The sequence below is a fragment of the Doryrhamphus excisus genome, chromosome 20, assembly GCF_030265055.1.
Source record: "Doryrhamphus excisus isolate RoL2022-K1 chromosome 20, RoL_Dexc_1.0, whole genome shotgun sequence".
In the NCBI taxonomy this organism is placed as follows: domain Eukaryota; kingdom Metazoa; phylum Chordata; class Actinopteri; order Syngnathiformes; family Syngnathidae; genus Doryrhamphus; species Doryrhamphus excisus.
Window position 1 is genome coordinate 2,967,138 of NC_080485.1, and position 18,507 is coordinate 2,985,644.

Below are 18,507 nucleotides of genomic sequence, written 5' to 3' on the forward strand. Positions count from 1 at the left end.
GCCGGCATTTTGTCTCCACTCCGGGCACATCTGCGGTTCAGAGGGCAGTGGATTAGGGTAGAGGGGCCTGGCTGAGGTGGACAAACCTGCTTTTTGTTCAGGTTTTCAGTTATGTGAGCAGACTAGAAATACATGCATTGTGAAATACCATACATGGGTTGTGATTACCAGCATTTTGTTAATGTCCTGGTAAAACAAGCATACTGGTTTTGTTTGTAAGCTATGAAAATAAATGTTACAAAAATGAGTAGGTCTTGGTCATTTTCATTTGGTAAAAGTAGCTAAAACAAGAAAACCTTGGTAACCCATACAGACAAGATAAATATATTATTTTTAAAGAATCTAATGTAATCATTTCAATAGTTGTTTTATAATTGCAAAGGATATAAAAAAATGCATATTTCTTATCAATTTTCTTTTCTTTTAATCTGCATGTTAACACCGTGGAACACACACACACACACACACATGATGGACAGGCGAGACCGCATCACGCAGAGTGACTGAATGATTTTCTTGTTAGCCACGGTTTTGTGATGCAAATATATTACTCTTTTGAACGCATATTGTCTTGAGAAGCCAGTGTCCCCAGCAACAAACCGGAACTCCGTTCCTCCTCAATGAAATCCTACCAGACCACCGCTCATGTAAAGCTACGTTCACACCGACGCCGAATCGATGGCGAATTAAATCGACGAGCAAAGCGCCGGCAAAGCGTAACAAAGCTTAATGAAAGCGTAAAGACCGTAATACAGCGTAAGAAAGGTTTGAGCAATTCGGGACATTCGGCAAGAGCGCCAAAAATTTTTAAACTGTTTAAAAATTTGAGGCGATCTGTCACGAATTGCGTAAAGCGGGGAGAGCGTATTAAAGCTTATCAAAGCGTCACAAAGCTTATCAAAGTTTTGCTCAAAGCGTAGGAAAGCTTAACAGAGCTTGGTTCAAAGGATCAATGGATCTGCTGCATCTTTATATATTGTAGCGACCCTGACGTTTTCATGTTGACGTTGTGCTCTTGGGTATCTGACTGTTCCGGGTGACCGTGAATGCACCAGGGGTGGCGGCGTGTCAGGTGGAGGAAGTACTGTTGTGTAGCTGGCGGTGGTTGCAACGGCGTGGTTACGGCCGACGGTAGCCAGTGTTATTGTTGTGCAATAAAAAGCTTGTCAGCGATCGCAGTCGTGTAATTTCCATAGCGTCGGCAACGACGCTACAATATGCTCTGGATCAGAGGCGGGATGCAGTCGGGATCTCGAAATTTTCCATTGCGTAACAGAGCTTAACAGAGCCTATCAATGCACAAGAGAGCTTGATAATCGTATCAGAGCGTTATTTAAAGCGTGATAAGCGCACCAAAGCTTATCAATGAGTATTAAAACGTAACAAATCCTGATCAATCGGCATCAACGCGTGAGTAGCCGTAGCGATTCGGGAAATAATATGTTGCCTAAAGCGGGAACGAATTTCGTATCAGAGCGTATCAGAGCATAAACATATCTGAGGAGATTGTGAGATTTTTTGAAAAATGACGCCGAATTCGTCGCCGATTCAAAGCGCGACATTCGGCGTCGGTGTGAACGTAGCACAACAAAGGGGGAGGTAAGTCACTTTTGATACACTACACTGCTGATGGCGATGTCATACAACTTCATGTCAAAATAGCCAAACTATCCCTTTAAGAGTAAGCTACATAGCTAGCTCTCCTCACCACTATTGTTATGCTAGTTAAGGTATATGAATGTTCATCTTATACATTTGCGTTACGTTAAATTCAACTTGTCTCAGGAGATGATGTGACATCAAAGATGCGCATTTTCTGTCTGTTCTTCCTTCTCTTTTTTGATGCCTTGTTGTTCTCTCACCTCTTTAGTCTTATCACGCCTTCAATATGCAGCCACTTCTTCTTCTGCGTGGGTGACATAAGCCTGTTGGTTGACGTTCCAATTCCTCAAAGCAGAAACAAATCCTTGATAATTTTTTGTAATCAAGGTACTCAAATTAGTCTGGGCGACGTACAAGTATGCACGCTCAACACTCATTCCGGCCGCTCTTCCTGTTTGTGCTTTGCTGTACCTTTTGTTGTAAATGGCGAATAAATGACATGTTTAGAGCTCACATAGTTATTCTGCATTATTTGTTGGTAGTGTATCATCTGTTGTTGTACTTATTACATTGCTGTATAGTGTTTTAGCACTTTCTTTAAGACACTGTGAGTAAGAATGGCAGGTGGAATACTAATCTACCTAGTGAGGTCATTATGAGCTCTACTTTGCTTGCTAAAGTAGGATGTTAATTCTTACTAAGAGAACGTTTTAGCAGAAAATGTATTATAATCTTCGTAAGTGCAATATTTACATCGGTTCTCCTCAAAGAGAAGGTCCCGATAACTTTATCACCTGATAATAGATTTTTAGGTCGAGATCAGATCATATGATCAGAGATCCCAAATATATGTATATAATACAATCCAAGATGAAATTTGGAAACAATTCCAGACCACCGACCTACTGAGCTAGCAAGCTTGTTGCTGAGTGGACCACGTCATAGTCCATGGGCCAATATCAAAATCAGCAAAAACAAACAATCAATAGAACCAATATCCAGTTTTAAGCCAGTCTCAGAATATGCATACAAACAAGTCCTTGCTGATGAAATGAGTTGGACATTTAAACGGAGACACCTCAACAATCCCCCGTCACCGAATTGTTTCATAGTAAGGCCCTTAACCCCGTATCCATACTGTTGCTCGGCAACCATCAGTATTAAAGCGATTGCAGCGGCGCGCCAGGGAATGTGAATGTAACTGTTCATTCAAAGGGATATAGGTCATTCCGAAAAACCTCATACACCAGCTGTCAAAACAGCCCCTGAACAACTGAATGTGAATATAATATGAGTGCTGTTGAATTGCTATCTCCTTCTGCAACTGTGTTTGCATGTGGGAGCGGGATTTCAAAGATACGTAGAATCTACCTCTCTTTTGCTGGTTGGGTCAGCAGAATATTTTAAAAATAATAGCTGAGCCTCTCAGAAAGGTTGTTTATTCGTTTAGAAGTCAATAGTAGGAGGAAAGGATTATTACACTTGTGGTGTGTACACAACATTTGACGCAGCTCTGCTCAGCAGAAATACTTTCACAAGCTTTTTTTCTTGGGTTGTCACAGCATTTTCCTAGCTCACTAATTAGTATGCTATGGCTGTTTTTGTAACACTTTACTGTTAATTAAACAAACCATACATACTGGTTATTGCTGGATGAGCTTGTGGGGATGAAAAGTGGACTCAGTGACGTGTGGTCAGAGGAGGCTGTCATCATGACACAAAATGACTAATTTAATAATTATTTGTCCGGTGGACTGTGTTAGGAATGTATATTTACTATGGTTGTGTCCCATAAAGGCATGACCAAAAACATTTGCATCTTTGGCGTGCCAATATTTTTAGCCATGACATCATTATTCTTGTTAATCAGACAGCAAAATACAGAAAAATGGGGTTGGGGTGGAAGTCAAATGCATTAAATATATTTTCAGACAAGTTTTTTCCAAAATATATTAATATAGCGGGCGGCACGGCGGTCTAGTGGTTAGCGTGCAGACCTCACAGCTAGGAGACCAGGGTTCAATTCCACCCTCGGCCATCTCTGTGTGGAGTTTGTATGTTCTCCCCGTGCAAGCGTGGGTTTTCTCCGGGTACCCTGGTTTATATGTGCCCTGTGATTGACCAGTCCAGGGTGTACCCCGCCTCCAAAGACAGCTGGGATAGGCTCCAGCACCCCCGCGACCCTTGTGCGGTAGAAAATGAATGAATGAATGAATATTAATATAGCATATTGTTTCTTGGTATTGGTATACTATGGCAAATTGTACTGAGCAGACAAGACAGACTCTTTGGAGCAAGAGGTGTTTCTTCATTGGTGGAAAATTGTCCAAGTGATTAAATAATGTTTGAGGTATGTTAATTTACAAACACAGTTAGCTTTAGCTGGCTGATGTGAACAGAACACACCTATTTTAGCCCCACATTGAAATGTTTACATTATGATTTGTGCATCAATTCATTCCTATTGGTTGGGGTTGCACACTGAATCTTTTCACACTGCTAATTAACACCAGAAATTGTGTGCTTTTTTTTCCCCTTGTCGTTGGTCAGTGTGAAAAGCCGAATAGAGGGTTGCGTTTGCTGGCTTTGGAGGCACTATCGAAGGTGAGACGGCAGCCGTGTGAATTCCGGTGCCTGGGTGTGAAGTTTAGCACCTAAGAATCACGTCTCTCACCTTGTTGTGTTGACAATTGTTACTGTCCGAAAAGCATTGAAAACATCATGTCACATTGCGATGTGATGCATGTAATAATCGGACCTCGTTGAGCAGTGTATCAGACAGAGGCAAATAAATCCCGGGTGGATTTTTACTGTAAGTCTCCAGTTTTTCAGAATTTCGGACACTGCGAGGACAATGAGGATAAGCCGGATGGATGGATGGACGATCAAGGTCAAGTGTATTTATATAGCACATTTCCAACAGTTGAACTGCCCAAAGTGCTGTGAAGCAGCCAATAAAACACAAAAAATAAAGAAACATACCCAACCAGATGATGCAATGTCAGCAGACATGCGTGAGTGCTGAAAAGCTGAAGCCAGAACAGAACAGAAACACTTAGAAAAGTTGGGAAAACAAGAATTTCTCCTGGAAAACTGGAGGCAATCACTGTGATTGGCTGGCGACCAGTCCAGGGTGTACCCGGCCTCACGCCCAAAGACAGGGGTGGGCAAATTTTTTGACTCATGGGCCATGTTGAATTAACAAAATTATCTGGGGGGTCAGAATACATATTTAACACACATGCACACTATTTTACGCTTACAATTCTAACAGTCTGCTTTGAATTATTTGTCTAATTTTATCTGTAAAAGTGTCATACAATAAGCTATACAGTGCATCCGGAAAGTATTCACAGCGCTTCACTTTTTCTAAATTTTGTCATGTTACAGCCTCATTCCAACCTGTATTAAATTAATCTCTTACCTCAAAATTCTACACAAAATACTCCATTATGACAATGTGAAAAAATGAGCAGTGCCTGGTTTCCTCCAAACATGGCGTCCTGGTGGTTCCAAACGTCTTCCATTTACGAATAATGGAGGCTACTGTGCTCATTGGGACCTTCAAAGCAGCAGAAATTTTTCTGTATCCTTCCCCAGATTTGTGCCTCAAGACAATCCTGTCTCGCAGGTCTACAGACAGTTCTTTTGACTTCATGCTTGGTGTTTGTGCTCTGACATGCACAGTCAACTGTGGGACCTTATATAGACAGGTGTGTGCCTTTCCAAATCATGTCCAATCAACTGAATTTACTGCAGGTGGACTCCAATTAAGCTGTAGAAAGATCTCAAGGATGATCAGTGGAAAAAAGATGCACCTGAGCTCAATTTTGAGCTTCATGGCAAAGGCTGTGAATACTTATGTAAATGTGATTTCTTAGTTTTCTATTTTTAATAAATTCAAAAAAAGTCAAAAAAAAAACTTTTTCACATTGTCATAATGGAGTATTTTGTGTAGAATTTTGAGGTAAGAGATTAATTTAATACAGTTTGGAATGAGGCTGTAACATGACAAAATGTAGAAAAAGTGAAGCGCTGTGAATACTTTCCGGATGCACTGTATGTTCTCATGTCCCTTTTTTTCAGGAGCATTTTAAACATTACACCATATCAAACTACGAAATAGAATTTTACAGTTTTTGTTATTTTGTTTTTACTGAATGAGACATCTGACTTGCAAGCCAGCTTGTATGTAAAAAGTTGAAATACTGCCGGATACCGGTGGGCCGGATTCAAACGCTTGGTGGGCCGCATGTGTCCCAGCCCCTAGATAAGCGGAAGAAAATGAATGGATGAATGCAGGCAATCAACCGTTTTTGTAGCCATATCTGCTATGATTCACTTGCAGCCGTTTGCTTTTAGGCATACCAAAACTTGTTTATTTTGCTAACCCGTTTTTTTGTCTCCTGCACTTTAATTTTCAGAGTGAGTCATTTCTACTACTGAATATTTAGTTAAGCCTAATTGAATAATCAATCAGGCAGCCTGTATCTCCGCCCTGTTGTGCTCAAGAGGGCTTCTCTCCTGCAGGCAGGCCCGCCTCCAGTACTCAGCGTCTGATCACGTCTCCTAGCAACATGCGTCCTCCTAAAGCGGTCCTTTTTCCCCCAGAGAGAACTGCATCTCAACTCTGAATAAGTAACTCTGCAAAGTGCCGCTGCAGATCACCGGTGAAGATTCTTTACAACTTAATGGTGAGCATGCTTCCTACCAGCAAAAACCTTCTAGTCTAATTGACAGCCAGCAGAGACGAGCCTGTGCTGCTCTACATACAGTAGCAGATGGTCCTACTAGTCAGATTACCCAGCCATGCTAAATCCCAGCCTAGACTTTGTAGAAAGGGGCAGACAGACACATCTACCACGTGTAATGCTAATCTGTCGTTTAAAGGAGGCTTTTATGGCTAGAAGCCAACTCCAGATTAGAGTGTGTGAGAAGCAGCGCGCCTCCCCAAATTCTGTCACTTCTTTCCAAATCTACTTCTAAATCTGCTACTGATTGAAATACCACAAGGATGTAATACACAGATTTGCTCAATGTGATTTTTTTTACAGAGATGAAGATAACTGTCCTGTTTTATGCTGAAAATTGTTAGAACACCTGACAATCACACCAGTAAAAGTACATTACATCACACATTTGCATGGCCACTTGTTGATTGGCAGAATAATTTGCCAAAGACGAATTGAGGAATCATAACACGGGGCTGACAGAAATTACCCCCAAAACAACACACACATTTATTTACATATACTAATCCCACTTCAAATTTCATTGTATCGTGGATTTAAAAATATATACAGTAAACCTCGGATATATCGGACTCGGATATATCGGAAATTCGCTCACAACGGACAGATAAAAAAGAACCGATTTTTCTGTAATGCATTTCCAATAAAAATTCATTGCATATATCAGATTTTTTATAACGGATTTCGCCTATTTCGGACAAAATCTCCCGTCCCGTTCCAATGCATTTCCATTAAATTTCCCTCGCATATATCGGATGGCCGCATCGTGGCGCTCCGATTCGCCGAATCGTGACAGGCCGCTATACGACGTCATTTGCAGCGTTTGCAGCGTTGCCTGCGCGTCCAGGTACATTGGAAACATAGTCAAGGAAGTGCCTTTTTATAACGGATAAAATCCAATTTACGCATATACCGGATATAAATCCGATATATGCGTAAAACGGACATTTTCCGGTATACGCATATAACGGATTTCGCTTATATCGGACAAAACCAGTGGAAACAATTGAATCCAATATATCCGAGGTTTACTGTAATATAAATTAATAAATCATTCAGTTCATGGTACAATATGGCTGACTATTAGTCCAAAAATAAACATATTTACACATTTTACATATTTCTTTTGCCAAAATTAATAATTTCAATATGGCTAAATGAACGAAAATACAAATCGAAGGCATCCGAAAGATGCATTAAAAGAAGTGACGATATGTTCGGGGTTAGTGTTTAAGTCTAAAGACAAGACAGGTTCGGTCACATCTGAAGTCATAGGTTTGAAGTTTTTGAGTGCTTACAAGTCATGCGCACTATTTAGTGTCTACCAAATAAGATTCAATCGTAACAATGTAGCAATCTATAAAAGCACACGTCTTATTCAAGACTTAAATGGCTTATCGTCTCTGGATATGTCTACTATATTGGGTAATATGAGTCTTGATGACTACAGGGCGATTATTAAAACTGTATTTACAGGTTTATAAACTAAGCCAAATTAGTATTGGACCATTTCCATTAAAAAAAAAAAACAAACAAACATGTGATCGGCTTGGTCAATGCCTTCCACAGTCGATGACAAAAACCGATCGACATGTGATGGCAAACCCTACATCAGGGGTGCTCACACTTTTTCAGCATGCGAGCTACTTTTAAAATGACCGAGTCAAAATGATCTACCCACTACAAAAATGCAAAACATCTATTTATTTTCAAATGTATTGAGGATTATTTGTACGTACAATGTATGTTGATGTACCTTACATAACCAAATGAGCCAATATTGCAAAACACACATAATTAACAATTAACATTTTTTGTAATTACCTCCACATTACTCCACATTTCCCTTCTTTGGTACTGCGATGGTAGAATGGCATATGAGGCAAACGCACTTCGAAAAAGACATTGTGAAAAAAAAGTCCACCTCCCATTCCGTATGGAAGTGATATGTTTTTGCCTTTTTACTTGGTCCAGCTCCTTCACTCATTTTAGTGACCATAAACTTTAGCGAGGGCTTGAAATCTGACGCAATTCGCCGACTAGCTTAGCACTTTGCATCGTTGTTTACGCATGAGCGGTGACCTAAAGGTCAAAATTCAGTTGTCATCTGACTGGTTGTCCTGTATGTCAATCAAGTAACGGCGATGGATGATAGGCTGACATCGTAAGTTCTGCTGCACTTAGAGACGTTGTTTGATTTGATTGGTCGCCCGAAGGGCAACATTCAGTTGTCATCTGAATGGCTGCCCTGTATGTCAATCAAGTGACGGCATTGATACGAGGATGATATTCTTTTAATGTCACGCCGCGATCGACCAGCGATCGACCAGTACCACCTCCGTGATCGACCGGTAGATCGCGATCGACTTAATGAGCACCCCTGCCCTACATGTACTGGGTTACGTAGGGTTGCCAATTCTGGTAAGACAGCTGGGATAGGCTCCAGCACACCCGCGACCCTTGTGAGGATAAGCGGGAGAAATTTAATGAATGAATACTATTTGTGTGTTTCATGAACTCAACACTGTGTGTGGCCTGCCTTATGATTGTGATACTGTCACAGGGTCTCCTAGTTTGCAAGCTGATATCGAGCAGCGCACCAAAATGTCAAAGAATGTTTGCTTCAACTCTTAGTAGTATGTTCAAGTCAGACTTGAAGCCGTTATATATTTTTTTTAAGTATATTCTCTCTCAATTGCAGACAATAACTAACAGTGACATGGTTGAAACAAGCAAAGCACACACAGTATATAATTTTGAGCATTTTTTCTGCAATGAACATTTCTTAGGTCAACAAGGGGTGCATGGATGTGCACTATAATATAATTAGTGCTGTTGTGGATGAAGGCCAAATAAATCCACTTACATTAAAAGCTTGTTTAAAAAAATCAAGATATTTGAGATTGACTTGAACGTTTTAAATTAAAAACAAATGAGTGCTGAAGCACACCGAATCCAACCACCTCAGCAGAGGTAATCCTCAGTTCTTATGATGAATTTTCCAATAACTGAAGTGGCATCATGCAAGATATATTTTATTTAGGTGAAGTAGAGGTGACAGAAGTAAGGGTATGGGAAAACTGTTACATTTCCAAACCTTGTCTAGCCAACACAACACAAAGTTGGCCAACATTCTGAACGCAGTATGTAATTTATGCAGTAATGTGCCCAATGCTGTTAGAAAGTCACAAAGCAATTTTCTGCTCTGTGACTGTACAACCTACAAGTAAATCATGATTATGTGACTGTGCAGCTTCAAAACCTGCTTTATTTTCTTTATACCAGGCCCTCAAAGTTGTGAAAAGATTTACAGTATATACATCTGAGAGAGAAGGGTTTCATGAACAAAAAACGTATTGAAAGGCATTATCAACGTCAATGCCACAAAACGCACCAAACATGAGGCTTTGAATGATGGAAGAAAGTTTTATTCTCAGAAAATAGGTAACCTTGCTTATCTTGGCACAACAAGCAGATCACTCCTGAGATGTTTTCCATACGGTACAGTGGAAGGGGCGGCATCATGATCTGGGGTGGTTTTTCCTTCGATGGAACAATGGAGCTTCACTTTGTGCAGAGGCGTCACAATGTTCGCCTGACAAAAGAATTCTGCCCGAGGAATAACCTCACTCTTTTGGACCATCCTGTGTGTTCCTTTGATTTAATTCCAATTGAGAACATTTGGGGATGGACAGCAAGGGAAGTTACAAAAATGGACGTTACAGAAATTGGATGCCCTCTGTGAAGCCAACATTCCCACTAGCATGAAGCACACCCAAATTCATTTTGGAGGTGATTAACAAAAATGGCACAGATACTCTTTACTGACTCTTTTAAAATTTCACTTGTATTTTAGGACGGTTTTGAAGGTTTTCAGTTTTATGAGCTATGATTGCCAACTTTTGATGAGCTGATGAACAGCCTGTTTAAGTTTAACGGTTGTTTGCAATAAATTGCTTACTCATTTTTATGTTTTTTTTTTTTTTGTCTCACTCCCATTTCTTTTCTTTGCATTTTGAAGCTCCACCTAGAATCTCCTCAAGACCCAAAAGTGCAAAATTTTAATTCTTGCAATTTCTCAGCCGGTTATTTTGTATTGTAGCCGTGATCCAGTGAACATTTAGTGTGAGTGTGTAAATCACATCATAAAACTTTTTTTTTTACTTCACTACAGTTGAATAGTGTAGCCATGCTTTTTTTCCCACAGCTCACTGTAACTGTTCCCCCTCGTTCCATTACTCTCAGCAATATTTCAAACTGATCCACTGTCAAAGTGTCTTTTTTTATAGACACTTTTTGGATGAGCGATGGCACTATTTACTCACTGAGAAACGCTGTGTTTCCTGTGACTAATGTGTCACCTGCTTTTAATGTGAATCAGCAGTAGCAAATACTGGCAGGAACTTTGGTGTCACTTTGTATGTTAGCAACAGTCCAAAAGCTTTTCTGGAGTGTTTTTAGAATTGAATACAACACACTCTATCTGGGTGTAAAAATTTTTTATTGAAAGCTCTCGACATGACGACACATTTACAGACTGCTCAAATCAATCACCTGCCTTGACTGTGAATTCTGACAACTCCATACCTCAATAAGGTATAAAACTGATAGTGTAGTGGTTCACTTTGCCCGTGAAGCCCGTGTTGGTTCAGTTGGTACTCAATGATGGTGTGAATGAGAGTATGAATGAACTGTACTGGTATAGACTCCAGTTGATCTGTGACCATGAACAGGCTAAAATTTAATGGATAGATGTCTCATGTTAGATATTATTACCCTTTGTATAATGGAGCACACGCTGTGGCAGGACACAAGATCTTTTAAGTCTCAGGTGAACCTGTTACTACCCCTCTTGTTGAAGCTGCTGCTGGCTGGGAGTGCTTGTTATTTGCTTGTGCTCCTGTTATCAACTGAAAATACGCACCAAAAACATTGATTTTCTATCTGTGAAACATCCACTCAGGGGTGAGTCAAACTTCATTCATTCATTCATTCATTCATTCATTTTTTACCACTTTTTACTCACAAGGGTCGCAAGGGTGTTGGAGCCTATCCCAGCTGTCTCCGGGCGAGAGGCAGGGTACACCCTGGTTTGGTGGCCAGCCAATCACAGGGCACATATAGACAAACAACCATTCACACTCACATTCATACCTATGGACAATTTGGAGTCACCAATTAACCTAGCATGTTTTTTGGAATGTGGGAGGAAACCGGAGTACCCGGAGAAAACCCACACATGCACAGGGAGAACATGCAAACTCCACACAGAGATGGCCGAGGGTAGAATTGAACCCTGGTCTCCTAGCTGTGAGGTCTGCGCGCTAACCAGTAGACCACTAGTGAAGTATCCATCCATCTTCTACCGTTTATCTGAGTTCAGCTCGCGTGGACAGCAGCCCAAGCATGGAGGCTCAGACTTCCCTCTCCCTGCCCACTTCGTCCAGCTCCTCACGGCGGATCTCGATCCATTTCCAGGCCAGTTGGGAGATATAGTCTCTCCAACGTGTCCTGGGTCTTCCTTGAGGCCTTCTACCTGTTGGACGTGCCCAGGCCACCTCACCACGCAGGCGTCTGAGAGACCCAATCCGGCAGACACCAAACCAGGACCCCTCAACGCCCTGTCTGCGCTGAGACATTCTGTCCATAAAAGTAATTAACAGAATATTTGACAAAGACTAGCCCTGGCAGTCCAACTCATTTACTCAGACTCAATGGGTCTGACACTGGTCATACAGGGAACCAACAATCTGAATTAGCTGGTCCGATACCCCATATTCCCGAACTACTCCCCACAGAATTCCCAGAGGAACACGGTCAAATGCCTTCTCCAAGTCCACAAAACACATGAAGACTGGTTGGGCAAACCCCCATTCACCCTCAAGGATCCTGCTGAGAGCATTGAGCTGGTCCACAGTTCCACGACCACACTGCTCCTCCCAAATCCAAGATTCAGCAATCTGGCGGATACTCCTCAGCAGAACCCCTGAATAGACCTTACCAGGGAGTCTAAGGAGTGTGATGCCTGTGTAGTTGGAACACACTCTCCTGTCTTCTTAAAAAGGGGGACCACCATCCCGGTCGGCCATTCCAGAGGTACTGTATCTGATGTCCATGTGATGCTGCAGAGCCGTGTGAACCAAGACACGCCACAGCATCTAGGGCCTGGAGGAACTCCAGGCGGATCTCATCCACCCCCAGGGCCCTGCCACCAAGAAGCGTTTTGATAACGTCAACCCCCGAGATAGAAGAGCCCACCGTGGAGTCTCCGGGCATTGCTTCCTCATTTGAAGACGTGTTGATGGGATTGAGGAAGTCTTCGAAGTATTCCTTCCACAACATCTCCGGTTGAGTTCAGCAGCACACCATACACGGTGTTGACTGTGCACTGCTTCCCCCTCCTGACAAGGCAGAATCCTTTCGAAGCAGTTCGGAAGTCATTCTCCATGGCTTCTCCAAACTCACTCCCAGAGTGACAAGTGAAGTAGAATTCATTCATTCATTCATTTTCTACCGCTTTTCCTCACGAGGGTCGCGGGGGGTGCTGGAGCCTATCCCAGCTGTCTTCGGGCGTAAGGCGGGGTACACCCTAGACTGGTCGCCAGCCAATCACAGGGCACATATAGACAAACAACCATTCACACTTACATTCATACCTATGGACAATTTGGAGTCGCCAATTAACCTAGCATGTTTTTAGAATGTGGGAGGAAACCGGAGTACCCGGAGAAAACCCACGCATGCACGGGAAGAACATGCAAACTCCACACAGAGATGCCTGAGGGTGGAATTGAACCCTGGTCTCCTAGCTGTGAGGTCTGTGCGCTAACCCCTAGACCACCGTGCCGCCCCTGAAGTAGAATTCTTTATTTATAAAGGGAATATTTTCAGGCTGCACAACGGATGAGTGGTTAGCGTGCAGGCCTCACAGCTAGGAGACTCCAGTTCAATTGCACCCTCGGCCATCTCTGTGTGGAGTTTTCTATGTTTCTTCCGTGCATGCGTGGGTTTTCTCCGGGTACTCCGGTTTCCTCCCACATTCCAAAAACATGCTAGGTTAATTGGCCACTCCAAATTGTCCATAGGTATGAATGTGAGTGTGAATGGTTGTTTGTCTATATGTGCCCTGTACCCTTGTATGTACCCTTAATTTATGTGAACAACTTCTCCAATAGCAATGTGGTTTCAATAATCACGAAAGACTAAATTGAAGCACTAGCCTTTGTACTAGGTTCGATTTGAAGAGCTGTACAGTACAGCGCAAAAGCCTTTGAATATGACTTTCTTGTTCATGTGTCTTACAAGTGGGTGAAAACAGGTTTTGCCAAAGTCATCAGCTACAGCCTTTAAAGCGGTGAAATTGATACAGAGGTTGGCTTTCATGGCTCAGGGGCCCAAATGTTCATCAGTGTTGAAGCCAGATAGTGATGATCCACAAAGCCTCACAGGGAGCACAAGTGATCTTCAGTGTGACACAGGCGGCAGCCAGCAGCCTCCTGATGCTCAGCTAATCACTTCTCCAGTGGCTGCACAGGGACACCAATTGCTCACAGCGGATTCTGGGCATCAATTTGAATTATAGCTGTTTCATGGGGATGAGCAAGTATTAATATTTATCAGGTCTATTGTCATGATACTTTCACATAGAAGACTTGTGATTGGGATATGTGCTTAGAAAGACCGTATTGAAGCGCCACAGTGTTGTCAAAAATAGGCTCGAGAAGTAGCGAGTGGACAGAGAAAATGAAGTCTGTGCCAGTTGATTTAAAACCTCTGTTTGTTTTACAGTGCAATGATTTCCCAATGACCGTGTCATTTTTCACAGACAAAGAGCTGGACTTTCAGAACAGATTGGCATGCTGGTGAATAGATTCTCTAATGAAGTTCATCTGCCTCTTTCTCTGAGCTTTTGCCTTCAGATTTAATGACTTCACCATCTTATCTGAGTGGAAGTGACTTCTAAAAGAACACATTCTCAAATGAATGCTTTTTAGAGGGCTTATTATGACAGAGAAGCAGAAGCATCTTGCAACATGAAGAGATATTTTTATGTGTTTGTGTCAAGCCCGCCGCACAAGCTGGCAAGGGAAGTGTGGGATACATGCAGTGCATGGATCCAAACAACAAACACCATCAACATTCAGTTCCTGCAGCTGTCAGAAGATCTGAATCGAGAAAAGGAGAAATTACCATGTATAAGGATGTCTTCACAATTTAGTTGAAGTTGTATCAGCTTACACCTGTGTACTCTCTTTGATGCACAAGTGTCATTGTACTGTGAATAGCCAGCTGCTTTATTATGACCTGGATTTGATACTTAAAGGGGACCTATTATGCTGATTTTCCTTTGTATTGAGTTGTGGACTCCTATGGAGTAGCTACACGATAACCAGCACAGAAAGCTTTCTAGTTCTTCCAGAATCTGCACCTATTCAGCTGTATTTTTTTAGATTGTGTGCTTGTCAAGAACGGTCTGTTACCGTACATGTAATGTATTCCGCTTGGTCACACTGACATGCTTAAAAGGACTTCCGGATTGGGCAGCTAGCTGCAAACCCAACTTATATATACCAAGTAAAATCTATTACAAAGTTCAATATGGTGACATCAGAGGCTGTCATGATGCAAGATGCGTGATGCCACATTCACGTACACGGTGCCATTGGTAAGGTAAAAACGGCTTGTGTTGCGTTAGTCCCACTGCCTCCACTTTATTAGATTTTCGAGTTTGCCTCGCCTCTCTGGTTTGTATGTAAATTTACTTGGGATACTTGTCTCTCGCATTTGACATACAGCGTTGTGTAGGCTTGGGTTACGTCAATCACTTATGGGTAGCATGACCGCGTTATTCCTTGACATACAATTTTGTCTTATTCTTTGAAGTCATCATAAAATAGTCCCGCTACTTACAACAAAATAACTTTTCAGTTGACAGTACACAGACAGTGGTAACGGTAACCGCATTGACTGGCCACAACATTAGGTACACCTGCACAGTCGCTGCATCAAACACGCCTGTATGGCTATGGTCAGATGTCGTCCCCCTCTCAATATGTTGCACTATGCACGTTGCAAACTTAAACGTGTGGGGCGCATTTATCTACTATCTTCTAATTTGGCTGATGAGCTGGTAAATACCAATGCTTTTGTACACATCACTTGTCGTATTAGTTAGAGAACTAGTGATATGTTGGCTGTCAAATCTGACATGATCGTTTGTCATCCTCATGGTGTCATATTGGTCAAGTGAGGATTAACCAGCCTCCCTTGATCCATCGGCTTCAGCACACCTGTGTGTTTGGCATCCTAAGATACGTGTCCTAATGGAAGCAGGAAGCAGAGAGGAGACAATTACTTGACCCTCACGTACCTGACCTTGATTCTGACCCAGTGGCCCTAATTACTAGAGGCACTGCTCCGTGTGGCCCAGTTTAATCTTAATCAATACATTTAAGACATCTTAGTATCCCTTCTTAAACCTTCATTTAGGTGATGTCTAGCACTATGGATTTCGTTATGAATTGACATTGCATGCAATTCAATTAAAATGTGCTGGTGTTGCCGACAATAAAGATGGATGATAAAATTCATTCTCCTTCAGTCTTCTTCGCATCTATGGAAATCTTCCAGCATTTCCGTGTCTCCTCTGGCATTGCTCTATTACTCATGCTGCTTGTAGATGTTGTCAGTTGTCATCATGCGTGGTGATATAAAAGTGTCTTCTTTGTGTCCCTTGCTTGCTCGCTCGCTCGCTCTTTTCTCTTTCTGGAAAAGTACATCGCTGCCGTGACTTGTGGATATGCGCCGGGGCATGTACAATATGTATCATAAAGAATGTTTTATTTTTAAATGCATTGGCACCTAGATTGTAATTGTTTTTATGTAGATACCTTTTAATATACCAAATTTGATTGTGGCAGTGGGTTATACTAAAAATATACATTCTCATCAATCTTACCATGTTATGATTAATTAATCTTGTGACTGTTTAATTTAATGATCATCTAAGGCAATAGAGGGGAAAAGAAACTAAATTCAGTAATAGCGACGTTTATAATTAATCAGTACCTGAGGGGGGGAGGGTTTATTTTGTCTTCTCTAACTGATACGACATAGTTTTAATTTCACCTGTTCCAAATTTAATCCTTTTAATTGAACCTTATTGTTTCACAATTCTTTATTGAGTTTTAACCCACAGCTAAATCAGGACAAAGAAAAGATGGAAAAGGGGATTCATGCGTTATCAAGATACTATTGTAAACCTAAAGTATTATTGATAATAGTATGGATTGTTTTCTTTCTCTTTATATTTTACTTCTTTCCAATCCTTTCATATGAGTAGTTAATAATTTAGCAAGCACAACCGACAAGTAACAGCCAAAGTGAGAAGTGTCCTGGCTGGTCCACCTACTATTATAGATATGTAGAGTGTAGAAATCCACAAACTCATTATTTTCATATGCAGAAATCCCTTGTTTACTGTGGGTCATGGATACTGAGGTTCTCATTGGGAGTGACCAGGATGGAAAGGATCAGGAAAGACTACATCAGAGGGACATTACATGTTCGAGGCCTTGGAGATAGAGTCAGAGAGGCCAGACTGAGATGGTTCGGACATATCCAGAGGAGAGCTAGTGAATATATTGGTAGAAGGATGCTGCCAGGTAGGAGACGTAGAGGAAGACCAAAGAGGAGGTTTATGGATGGAAGGACAAGAGCGACAAGCACCTCCTAGCTCATGCATGCGCCCACTATTTTAGGATGAGTACTGCAAACACCTCTAGTATTATATTTGTATGTATTTTGTTTTTCGATAAATATGAATCATGACGTACCACTTGCATTAAATACATTACTCAGGCTGTATTAAGACATGGTGTGTTATTACATTGCATACAGTTACATTCCTTACCATACTTTTTTACTTTTATGACTTCCACTGCTCATTCTCCTAAATTTTAAATCTGCAAGTTGAAGCATTCTCAAATTTTTTGGAACAACACAGCAAATTCATCACCATTAACTCTTCATCCATCTCGTCAATTTGTCTGTAGATTTAAATAACAAATGAAGCTGTTGTGCCATCTGTGCCCCCCGCCCCCCCAAAAAAAGGGTTGTGCTTGTGTGTGATGACTACAGGTGTTTAATCAAGCATGCAAAAGAAAGTAGCTAAAACATATCTGGCACACTCCAAGTTTGGCAAAACTTTCCAATCAGCCTCACCTTGTCACAAATTTTGGATATGAGAAAAGAACAAAAGAACAAGTGGAAAGAAAAAAAAAACACTAGCATACTTGACAATTGGAATGTCTATGCCCTGCTGTGTGTGAAAGAACAAAAGCTCGAGTTGAGGCTTACACACTTGAATCCGTTTGCTATGTAACAGTAAAAATATACTGTATTATGGTGATGATTTAATTATGAAAAGAAAAAAGTTGACAATACTGTATATAATATATGTATACTATATATAATAACCATCTCATTCACTTCATCCCACTGTGTTTCTTTTTATGCTGCTGTTCCACATTCACAAGGCATTGAGACTTTTTTTCTATTTTATGTTGAGCACACATGTGAAAATGGCCTGAGGGGAAAAGGATTGTGTAGTCTGCTTTAACTCATCTTCCCTGCCAGAGAGCGGGGTTTAGGCAGCAGCAGGACAGAGACAGAATATTTTATTTATATTTTGCCATTGTCACTCTCAGCAGAAACCTTCAGACAGGTTGAGGCTGCTGGGACACACTTGGTGGTCAGCAGCCCTGCATGCACTCAGATAATGATAACTGCATGAAATCCTTGAAACCTCGGTGTCGTTCTGCGCTTTGACTGTTCTTGCTGTAGTTTTGGTGTGTTCTATTTAAAAGCAGAACTACATTTAATCTACCATCTCTGTCTTAGCCATGGCGACGCCATCCTACTTTAGCACCAAATTCTAGCTTTGGTCAAAGATTACAACTCTGATTGTGTGAAATGCTTGTATGAACCTTGTCACACAGACAATAAAAAAAACACATGGTAGTTCTCAGAGAGTGCAGTAAAAGCCATTTCTTCTCTTTAGCTTTTCTTCCCAATTCTTGCGCCTGCATGCTATGACAGAAGAAGTCAAGTAGCGAGAGAGAGAACATTGCATTGCATTGTTGTGTGCTTGTCT

The 18,507-nt window shown here is 41.4% G+C and overlaps 1 protein-coding gene across 1 annotated transcript in view; it reads left to right on the forward strand.

Moving 5' to 3' along the window:
- The first annotated feature begins 6,167 nt into the window (after nt 1–6,167).
- eys (eyes shut homolog) overlaps nt 6,168–18,507 on the forward strand; it is a 272,564-nt gene continuing 260,224 nt past the window's right edge. Inside the window, exon 1 of the mRNA XM_058058308.1 lies at nt 6,168–6,296. The gene's annotated coding sequence lies outside the window, so the exon portion shown is untranslated. The remainder of the gene's footprint in view (nt 6,297–18,507) is intronic.